This window comes from Chrysochloris asiatica, unplaced genomic scaffold, assembly GCF_000296735.1.
Source record: "Chrysochloris asiatica unplaced genomic scaffold, ChrAsi1.0 scaffold00061, whole genome shotgun sequence".
Taxonomy (NCBI): Eukaryota; Metazoa; Chordata; class Mammalia; order Afrosoricida; family Chrysochloridae; genus Chrysochloris; species Chrysochloris asiatica.
This window is the reverse complement of record NW_006408579.1, coordinates 3,897,767-3,909,134: the sequence shown is the minus strand read 5'-3', so window position 1 is coordinate 3,909,134 and position 11,368 is coordinate 3,897,767. Positions and strand designations below refer to the sequence as shown.

The 11,368-nt window shown below is 40.8% G+C and overlaps 1 pseudogene; it reads right to left on the bottom strand.

The window, feature by feature from the left end:
- Positions 1 to 3,744: 3,744 nt before the first annotated feature.
- LOC102841601 lies at positions 3,745 to 5,428 on the bottom strand (annotated as a pseudogene).
- Between the last annotated feature and the right edge of the window lie 5,940 nt (positions 5,429 to 11,368).

Sequence of the window (11,368 nt, the reverse complement as noted above, 5' to 3'; positions counted from 1 at the left end):
CATAGTGGCAGCATCAATGGGCTCAAGCGTATCAGTGATTGTGAGCTTGGTTCAGGATCAGGCAGTGTTCTGTTCTGTTGTGCACAGGGTCACTATGAGTTGGTACTGACTCAATGGCATGTAACAACAACAATAATAAGATCTAAAAATAAGTGTCATGGGGCTTTCTCTGCATAGGAAGGTAGGGGCAGAATTCACTATTTGCTTGCTGATATGGTGCTGTGAGGTAATGCACTGTACTGAAAGGTCAGTTTGAACAACAAAGTTGGCAGTTCACTAGTCACTCCTCAAAAACCCTATATAAGGTTGCAATAAGTCAGAACTGACTCAAAGGCACTTAAAAACAAATCTATGAAATGAGGAGCTTAACCTATTACCTATTGTTCTGCAGTTAATTCTGAGTCATAGTGGCTTTATAGAACAGAGTGAAACTTTCCTATAAGGGTTCCTGAGGCTGAAAATCCTTACAGAAGCAGACTGCCACATCTTTCTCTCATGGAGCAGCTGGGGGGTTCAAAGTGCTGATCTTTTAGTTCACAGAAGAACATGTAACCACTATATCCACAGTGCTGTAAAACCAATCAAAGGACTTTAAAATGTTCATTATGGCTCAAAAGTCTAAGCATTTGTTTTTATTGAAAATAAGGAAGTAGGAGAGGGGGGTGAGATTAGGATGACTTTGAATCTTTGAGTCTAATTGAGCAGCGAGCTGGACCTAGAGATTTGGTTATAAACTTACTGACTTTATGGTGATGAAATAGCCAAAGAGAAATATCTAGCTGGCATTTGGAATTTTGTGCCTAGAGCTCCAAAGAAAATGAAGAAAAGAGCTGAAATTTTGGGTGTCACATGGAAGTGACATCCAAAAGAGAACTTAATGTTCGGTGATTTCTGCCCTGATGGTCTCTGCACGGCTCTGCTTTTCACTTCTATGCCTCCTAACCATCCAAACTGGAATCAAATGTGCACCTGTCCTCACTCTTTGATCTGCAGATGACAAAAAAAAAAAAAAAAAAAATCCCTTCAAATTAGGTTCAGTAAAAAGGAAACTTAATGGCTCCTGAAACTGAACTGTCTAGAGTAGCACCAACCAATGGAAATATGTGAGATCACATATAATTTAAAAATTGTTGCTGTGATTGTTAAGTGTTGTCGAGTCCAACTCATAGTAAGCTGGTTTCTGAGGGTTTCTGAGGAGCAGCTGGTGGGTTTGAATCGCCAACCTGGCAGCTAGCTATCCACTGCTTATCCTGCAGCGCCACACCAGTACTCCTTATTTAAGCCTCTTGTTTCTAAGTGCCATTGAAATGGTTCCAATTCAAAGTGATCCTGTATAGGATTTCTGAGGAGTGGCTGGTGGGTTTGAAACACTGACCTTGTGGTTAGCAATCCAGTGCTTATGCTATAATGCCACACCAAGATTCCTATTTAATATTGGGGGAACAGAAGAAAAAATTTCAAGTCTTGACTTTTGTTATTAAAAGATTCACTGGGAAAATTATTGAATGATGCAGAAAGCATCAAGAGAAGATGGAAAGAATACACAGAGTCACTAAACCAAAAAGCAATGGTTAATGTTCAATCATTTCAAGAGGTAGCGTATGATCAAGAGCCAATGACACTGAAGGAGGAAGTCCAAAATGCATTGAAGGAATTGGCAAAGAACAAGGCACCAGGAATTGATGGAATAAAAATTGAAATCTTTCAAGAAAGTTAGGCAGCACAGGAAGCACTCACTCATCTCTGCCAAGAAATTTGGAAGACAACTATCTGGCTGACTGATTGGAAGAGATCCATATTTGTGCACATTTCAAAGAGAAGTGACCCAACGGAATGTGGAAATCATCAGATAGTCTCTGATATCCCATGAGAGTAAAGTTTTGTTAAAGGTAATATAGAAACGGCTACAATCATACTTTGACAGAGAACTTCTAGAAGTTCAAGCCGGATTCAGAAGAGGCCGTGGAATGAAGGATATCATTGCTGATGTCTGATGGATCTTGACTGAAAGCAGAGAATATCAGAAAAATGTTTACTTGTGCTTTATTGACTAAGCAAAGACTTTCAATTGAGTGGATCATGACAAGCTATGGACAACATTGTGAAGTATGTATATTCCTGAACACTTAATTGTGCTCATGAGGAATCTGTACCTGAACCAAGAAGCAGTTGTTCGAGCAGAACATGGGAACACTGAATGGTTTAAAATTAAGAAAGGTGTGTGACAAGGTTGGATTCTTTCACCATACTTATTCAACCTGTATGCTGAACAAATAATCCGAGAAGCTGGGTTCTATGAAGAAAAATGTGGCATCAGGATTGGAGGAACACTCATTAACAACCTGCAATATACAGATGATACAAGCTTCCTTGCTGAAAGTGAAGAGGACTTAAAACATTTACTGATGAAGAGCAAAGATTACAGCCTTCAGTATGGATTGCATCTCAATATAAAGAAAACAAAAATCCTCACCACTGGACCAATAAACAACATTTTTATCAATGGAGAAACGATTGAAGTTGTCAAGGACTTCATTCTTCTTGGATCAACTCTCAACACTCAAAGAAACAGCAGTCAAGAAATCAAACGATGTATTGCATTAGGCAAATCTGCTGCACAGGACCTTTTTAAAGTGTTGAAGAGCAAAGATGTCAGCTTGAGGACTAAAGTGCACCTGACCCAAGCCATGGATTTTCAATAACCTCATATGCATGTGAAAGCTACACAATGAATAAGGAAGACTATAGAAGAATTGATGCTTTTGAGTTATGGTGTTGGAAGAGAATATTGAAAGTGCCATGGGATGCCAAAAGAACCAATAGATCTGTTTTGGAAAAGTGCAGCCAGAGTGCTCCTTGGAGGCCAAGATGGCCAAACTTCATGTCTCATACTTCGGACATATTGTCAGGAGGGTGCAGTCGCTGGAGAAGGATATCATGTTTGGTAAGGTGGATGGTCAGAGAAAAAGAGGAAGACCCCCAGTGAGATGGATTGTCCAAGTGGCAGCATCTATGGACTCAAGCATGGCAACAGTGGTGAGGTTGGCCCAGGATCGGGCACTGTTCCTTTCTGCTGTGCATAGAGTCGTTATGGGTCAGTACTAACTCGATGGCACCTAACAACCACACAACATTCCAAATTATAAGTGCCCTGGTGACATAGTGGGTTGCATCTTGGTCTGCTAACTATAAGGTCAGCAGTTCGAATCCACCACTCGTTACATGGGAGAAAGATGAGGCTTTCTGCTCCTTTAAAGATTTACAACCTCAGAAACCTTACACAGGGTTACTGTGAGTCAGAAATGACTGAATGGCCAACCACCATGCCTCCAAATTGTAAGCTTTGTGGGATAAGCAATTTGAGCTCACCAGCCACCCTGTGGAAAAAAGATGAAGCTTTCTGCTCCCACAAGACTTTAAAAGTTCTCAGAAACTATGAGTTAGAATTGACTCAACAACACTTAACAACAACAATTATTGTTCTTGTTGGTTCTGACTCATAGCCACCCTGTATAGGGTTTCTGAGGAGTGGCTGGTGAGTTTGATCCACCGGCCTTGTGGTTCAAACTGACCTTGAGGTCAAGTGCTTATCCTAAGGCGCCGCACTAGGATTCCAACAACAACAATAATCCCAAATCATTTTACTTTCAACATGTAATCACAATATTAAAGTGGGGGTGGCAGGGAACAGACAAAATAAACAGACAAAAAGTTTATTCAGTGAATGCTCTTTGCAAGTATTATTCAAGAGAGACAAGATGGGAAAGTTGCTGTGTGACAGTTGAGGAGGCTTTCTGGGCTAGATTCAGTTTCACATGGAACAGGCACAGGGCTCTGGGGAAAGGGGAAGGGCTGCATGGAGCCACTCAGCACCATACTGAATTGCTCTTCATACTCGATACAAGTGCTGCCGTCCTCATGCCCTGCCGTCAAAAATCTCTACTTCTTCCTCTGTCATCTTCTCATCCAGTGTGACAAGAACATGCTGGATTCCAGCACCCATGATAGTGCTGTCCCTTTCTTGTCAAACACCCGAAAGCCTTCAACATAGTCCTCATAGATGCATTAGTTCATGTTCTTGGCCACAGTCTGAAGTATGGATAAGAAATACTCAAAATCCAGCACTTTCATGTTCATCTCATCACTCTTGGGCTTCCCCAGGGCCTTGAGACCCTCGGTGTTGGTGGGCTTCTGGCCCAGAGCCTTCATCACGTTCCCACACTGACTGTGCATGATCTTGCCATCACCTGTTCTGTCAAACAGTTGGAAGGCTTCCTTAAACTCCATGTCTGATCCTCCATGAAGTCAGATACCTTGACTGCTCAGGTTTCGGGACCTTTTCCTGCAGTAATTGTCAGTCACAGTTTTAAATTTTTAATGAAACATTCTATTCTTTTTGCTGTTAGGTACCATCGAGTCAATTCTGACTTATAGCAACCCTCTGCACAACAGAGTAAAACACTGCCTGGTCTTGCCCCATCCTCACAATTGTTTTTACACTTGAGTCCATTGCTGCTGCCACTGTGCTAGTCGATCTCCTTGGGGATCACCCTCTTTTTTGCTGATTCTCCACTTTACCAAGCATAATGTCATTCTCTAGTGACTCGTCCCTTCTGATAACATATCTAAAGAATGAGTAACTAAGTCTTGCCATCCTGGTTTTGAAAAAGCACTTCATCTATATTTCTTCCAACATAGACCTGTTTATATTTCTGGCAGTTCATGGTACCTTTAATACTCTTCTCCACCACTGAAACTTAAATGCATCAATTCTACGGCCTTCCTTGTTCATTATACAACTTTCACATTCATATGAGGTTATTGGAAATACCATGACTTGGGTCAGGAGCACCTTAGTCCTCAAACTGGCATCTTTGCTCTTGTGTAGCATTTTGCCTAATGTAATACATCATTTGATTTCTTGGTTGCTGTTTACATGAGTATTGATTGTGATTCTTGGCTGCTGCTTGCATGACTGTTGATCAAAGAAGGCAGGTCTTTATACTAAGTTTTTAAAATCAGGTGTGTATTTTATATCTCATCTCCATTTGGACTATGCACATTTCAAGTGCTCAGTAACCACATGTGAAAGTGGCTGCCCTATTTACTACAAAGTTCTAAGAGTAGGCCCTTCAGATCTGACTGGATTTACAGACTCCAGTAGTGTACACTGAACAGTTCTTGATTTTCTTTTCACTGCACATTGGGATCATTCTCTTCAAAACCCTTCTTTGGGGAGCTAGTATAGGTCTCTATGTTACCTTCATTTGGCTAGGGAAGAAGACACAAAAAAAAGTTATTCTAACTTATATCATCCTTATAGCTTACAATCTCAGAGGAAAAGACATCTCTGGCTCTGCTTATGTCATAAGGATATCCATGAGTCAACCTTTGAAGCCAGAGGAATGGAGTTAACCCTAACCTTCATTGTGTTCAGTAGCTGCGGCAAACAAAAGGTCTACCAGACTCTATACCTGGTTGTCAAGTGAGAGGTCTTTTTGACCCACCTGAGTCACTTAGAATCAAAGAAGGCAGGTCCCCCAAAGTAAGGTATATAACAAAAATCACATGTATCCGCTTAATTTCCACTTTGGGGTTTCAGCTGTCCCAGGCCCTAGGCTCAGTACATTTTCAAGGCAAGAGGGATGAGGAAGGTCGGTATTAATAGCTGACCACCCTGTCAGACCTTGATGACCAATTCCTCTTTTTCAACTTACACTGTGATCATTGTGCCATGGAGCTCAAGACCCACTGGACTCTAGCCCTTTCCACTGACTTCTCAAGGCAGGGCTTTAACAGGGTCTCACTAATGCTGAGCCGTGTGGGACTCCTCTGATCTCCTAAGCTCTGTTTCCTACATCAAGCCCCTGGGAAGTTGGATTTAACTTTGACTATTTCCCCTGTCTTTTCTTTCTATGGATTGGTGGCCCAGTCTGGGGATGACATTTGATCTGATGTTCAGAGTCAGTAATACGAGATCAGCTCTTTTATTCAACTCTGGTTTCCCTGGAATGACAACTTCAGTCCTTATGGCCCTCTTCTGAAACTGAGTCCAGTAACAACTGTTGTTGTTGTTAAGTGCTTTCAAGCAGGGTCTGACTCACAGTGTTCCTGTGAGGGGTTTCCAAAGAGCAGCTGGTGGATTTGAACTGCTGACCTTGTGGTTAGCAGTCCAATGCTGATCCTACAGCACCACACCAGTGCTCCCCAGTAAAAATAGTAATAATAACCAGAAGCTTCATACTAAATAAGGAGACTTCATGGTGCAGAGGGTGAAGCTTTGAACTGCTAACTACAAAGCTGGTGATTTACATCCACCAGACACTCAGGGAGAGAAAGATAAGACTATCTGTTTACATAAATATTTACAGTATTGGAAACGCTAAGAAGTAATTCTATTCTGTCCTGTAGGGTCGCTATGAGTTGAAACTAACTCAATGGTAGTGAGGTTTTTGTTTTTCTGGGTTGTTTGGTTGGTTTTTTGGGGGTATGTAGTATAGAAAATAATAGCATAAAGCGAACCAAACTGTAGGTAGGATTTAAATCCCAGCTCTGACACTTATTGCTTCTGTGATGTTGGACAAGTTACTTAGCCTTTCTGAATTTCAATTTCTTCAACGCGTGAATAAAATAGGACCTGTTTAATAGACTTGTGGTCTAAATTAGATAAGTCAATACATGTAAAATATTTAAGAGTCTCTATAACTGTTACAACGGTTTGAACAGAAAATCAATGACAAAAGTGTAAACTCCAGCGTTCTGACGGCCCAACACCGACGTTCTGAGCATGATGAGCTGCTGCTTCACTTTTACCTCCTAAATATCAAGTAAATGTCCAAGGAAAGGAATCCTGAGAAATATAGTCCCAATTTAACAAGATAGTCACATTATATGACCACTAACATATGTTAACTTTTATCATTATTACTAATACTATAGGTCTTATTTGGTTATCATTTATTATGTATAGTACACTCCATTAGCGTGCATGCTCCCTGAGGGTATTTTAGTAATACCACTGCCCATACAAACAGTTATCACATGCACAATATTACTTAACTCAAGTAGCACTCCTGATAAGTAGGTAAGGTAGGTTTTATGGCCTGCGAAGAGATTGTTGTTGTTAAATACCATCAAGTTGGTTCCAACTCACAGAGATCCTATATAGGTTTTCTGAGAGGCAGTTGGTGAGTTTGAACTGCCAACCTTGTAGTTAGCAGTCCATTGCCTATCCTACAGCACCACATCAGGACTCCTACAGAGTTATTACAAAGCTAGAAAAAGTTGCCGCTGTTTGTTGTTAGGTGACTTTAAGTTAGGTGCCTCCAACTCATAGTGAGCCTACGCACAGCAGAATGATATACTACTCGGTCCTGCATCATTCTCACAACTGTTGTTATACTTGAGTTCATTGTTGTTACCAGTGTGTCAATCCATCATCTCATTGGGAGTCTTCCTCCTTTTCTCTGATCCTTCACGTCACCATGCATGATATCCTTCTGCAGGCGCTGATCCCGCTTGATAACATATTTGAAGTTAGAAAATGGCAGGGCTGCAATTCAATCACAGGTCTCTTGATTCATTCCAAATCCAGCACACCTCATTATATTCCATTGCTTCTTACACTGCTCAAGAACCCTAGAGACAGTGTGGGCATTAAACAACATTACCTGGCATTTCCATGTCCAGATATGTATCCATTAAACCAGAATAAAGTGTCCCATAGCACAGTGAAACTGGTTTTCATGAGAAAACCTGTCCTTACTAACAGCAAAGATAGCTTGCATGACTGCAGAAACAGGAAGGTTGAATTCCTAAGGAGTGCAGTTCCCACAATTTACAGCAAGTGTCACCCTAGAGCTTCTGAGAAACCAATGCCTGACAGATAAATTTATCAAGAAAAGGGATCAATGTAATGCACATCATGTAAGGCAGGATATTTACCTTCATTTTAACTTGGACAAAGCAATACAAAACAAAAAGAAAAACCACTGTTACAGATGGTGGTGGTGGTGGACTCCACGCGACCCTGTACAGGGTTTCCGAGGCAGTAAATCTTTGCGGGAGCAGAAAGTCTCATTTTCCTCCTGTGGAACAGCTGGTAGTTTCGAACTGCTAACCTTGCAGTTTACAGCCCGATTTGTAACCACTACTCTATGGCAGCTGTTTATTCCCATTGGAAGTACGTATGGAACAACAGCTATATGCTAAGTATTGCAGAAGGTATTAAGGCAGAACTTTGAAAACAGGTCCTTGTATTATTATTGACATCCCCCAAACCTTGATGATCATCTTCTCTATGTAATGCTGCCCCTAACAGCACATTACTCGATCCCTGCCTTTCTTGCCCTTCCCAGAGTCAAAGTTGTAATTAACCTAATTGTCCTAGGGAATGAACAATTCCAAGTCCTTTCATGCCCATACAAAAAAAAAAGTGTGTGTGTATGTGTATGTGTGTGTGTCTGGTGGTAGTGGTGAAGGCAGGGAGAGAAGTAACAATAGCATTTGGTTTACTCTTTGTAGTTTTTAAAGTATTTTTTCCTATCTGTAATCTCATTCAAAATTCTTTACTACTTCATACAATGAGTAGGGCAGATATCATTGTGTCCATTTAAGTAAAGAGCAAACTACGCAAAAGAGACTAAATCCATTTTTCAAGGTTACACAGCTGTGTAGCTGAAGTACTGTGTCTCCTGAATTGAAGTCCAGAACACACTCTGCTAATGTTAAGGGGAACCAGAGTCATATGCCATTATTGACATGATTTATACAGGTACAATCTTAGGTTGCTTTTCACTGAAAAGTGGGAAATCAGCTTCAGTAGTCTCAACAACAATAAACCATAATTTTTAGTTCATCTAGACCGGTAAATAATGGAACTTTCTGGTTTGTTGAACATTTGGCTTAGTAGAGAGTACCACACTTTATTCTTCTTGGATCAACTATCAACACTCGTGGAAGCAGTAGTCAAGAGATCAGACAACGTATTGCATTGGGCAAATCTGCTGCACAGGAACTTTTTAAAGTGTTGAAGAGCAGAGATGTCAGCTTGAGGACTAAGGTGCGCCTGACCCAAGCCATGGTATTTTCAATAACCTCATGTGCATGGGAAAGCTGGACAGTGACTAAGGAAGATTGTAGAAGAATTGATGCCTTTGAGTTGTGGTGTTGGAGGAGAATACTGAAAGTGCCATGGACTGTCAAAAGAACCAATAGATCTATTTTGGAAGAAGTGCAGCCAGAGTGCTCCTTGGAGGCCAGGATGGCTAAGCTTCATCTCTCCTACTTTGGACATACTGTCAGGAGGGAACAGTCATTGGAGAAGGATGTCATGCTGGGTAAGGTGGAGGGTCAGAGAAAAAGAGGAAGACCCCTAAGGAGATGGATTGGCCAGGTGGCATCATTGATGGACTCAAGTGTGGCAGCGGTAGTGAGGTTGGCCCAGGATTGGACATTGTTTCATTCTGCTGTGCATGGGGTCGCTATGAGTCGGTTCCGACTCGATGGCACCTGACAACAACAACAACCACACTTTATACGAATGGAGTGGCTTTCCTAATTGTGTGTTTAAACTAGAATTTCTCTAACATAAGATCTTTGAGGGGAGAAACTTTGGTTCTTAAATATACCTTCATCACCAAAAGAAGTCCCTAAGTGCATAGTATAAAACAAACCAAATCCACTGCCATCACGTCAATTCCGACTCATAGCAACCCTATATACAGAGTTTCTCAGACTGTAAATCTTTGTAGGAACAGAAAGCCTCATATTTCTCCCAAGGAGTAGCTGATGTGTTTGAACCGCCAACTTTGCTATTAGCAGCCCAATGCCTAACCCTCAGCGCCACCAGAATGCCCTAGTACATAGTATAGTAGGGAGGAGAGACAAGAGTGAAAGCTTTATATCCATTGCACACTTTCTTTTTTTAGGTTTGTAGGTTAGCCCCCTTCATTTAACATATGCAAGTTAAGTATTTTCCATTTTGCATCTTAGTTTATTCAGTGGACAGACTACAGAAAAAGAAAATGAGTGAGATATTTGTTGTTGTTGTTGAGTGTCATTGAGTGAGTTCCAAATCACAGCAACACTGTAGAAAGTTTCTGAAGAGCGGTTGGTGGTTTGAACTGCCGACCTTGTGGTTCAGACCAAATTTGCAGTTCAGTGCTTATCCTACAGTGCCACATCAGGACTTCTTAGGAGTAGGCAATCCTAACTTTCACCTGAACCCTACTTGTTTCCCTATAAGTGCTGTCAAATGGTTCCAACTCATATTGATTCTATACAGGATTTCCAAGAAGTAGCTGCTGGGTTTGAACCACCAACTTTGCTGTTAGCAGTGCTTATCTTACAGTGCCATGCCAGAACCCCAAAGTGTTCACTATACTTCTCAAAATCAAGATCAAAGGTATCTACTTCTCCCATTCCAAGGGTATTTGTTTCCAAGTTGAGCTCATAAGAAATCATTTCCTGAGTTTGATATAGGTCTATGTCATAAAGAAACAAGTTGCTTTGTGTCTCATTTCATCTCAACATATTGTATCCTAGCCTATTATCAAACTATTCAGCCAAACCCAGGCCACCAGGACATTTAAGGCATTGATGCAGGGCCCAGTCTGGGAACTCTAAGTTCTCATGGAAAGTCTTTGGCAGATGTCTGGGTGATTTCCTCATTGGGAGCAGTCTAGAAAAATTGGAAATTGTCAAAAAATAAACAGAAATTGTCAAAAATTAAAATATCTTAGGCATTAGTGAGCTGAACTGGACTGGCATTGGCCACTTTGAATCTGACAATCAAATGATTTGCTATGCTGGAATGAATAATTGAAGAGGAATGGCATCTCATTCATCATCAAAAAGAACATTTCAAGATCTATCTTGAAGTACAATGCTTTCTCTGATCGGATAATTTTCACACGCCTATAAGGAAAGCCACTTAGCACAACTATTATTCAAATATACTCACTAACCATTAAAGCCAGTGATGATGAAATTGAAGAATTCTACCAAATTCTTCTGTCTGAAATTGATTAAACATGCAATCAAGATGTACTGCTAATTGCTGGCAATTGGAATGCAAAGGTTGGAGACAAAGAGGAAGGATCCTTGGTGATAGAAATGATGCTGGAAATTGCATGATAGAATTTTGCAAGACCAATGACTTCTTCATTGAAAATAACTTTTTTAAACAACATAAAAGATGATTATACACATGGAACTCACCAGATGGAATACACAGAAATCAAATTTACTACATCTGTGAAAAGAAATAGTGGAAAAGCTCTGTATCATCAGTTAAAACAAGACCGGGCGCAGACTGTGGCACAGATCATCAATTGCTCATATGCAAATTCAGGCTGAAGTTGAAGAA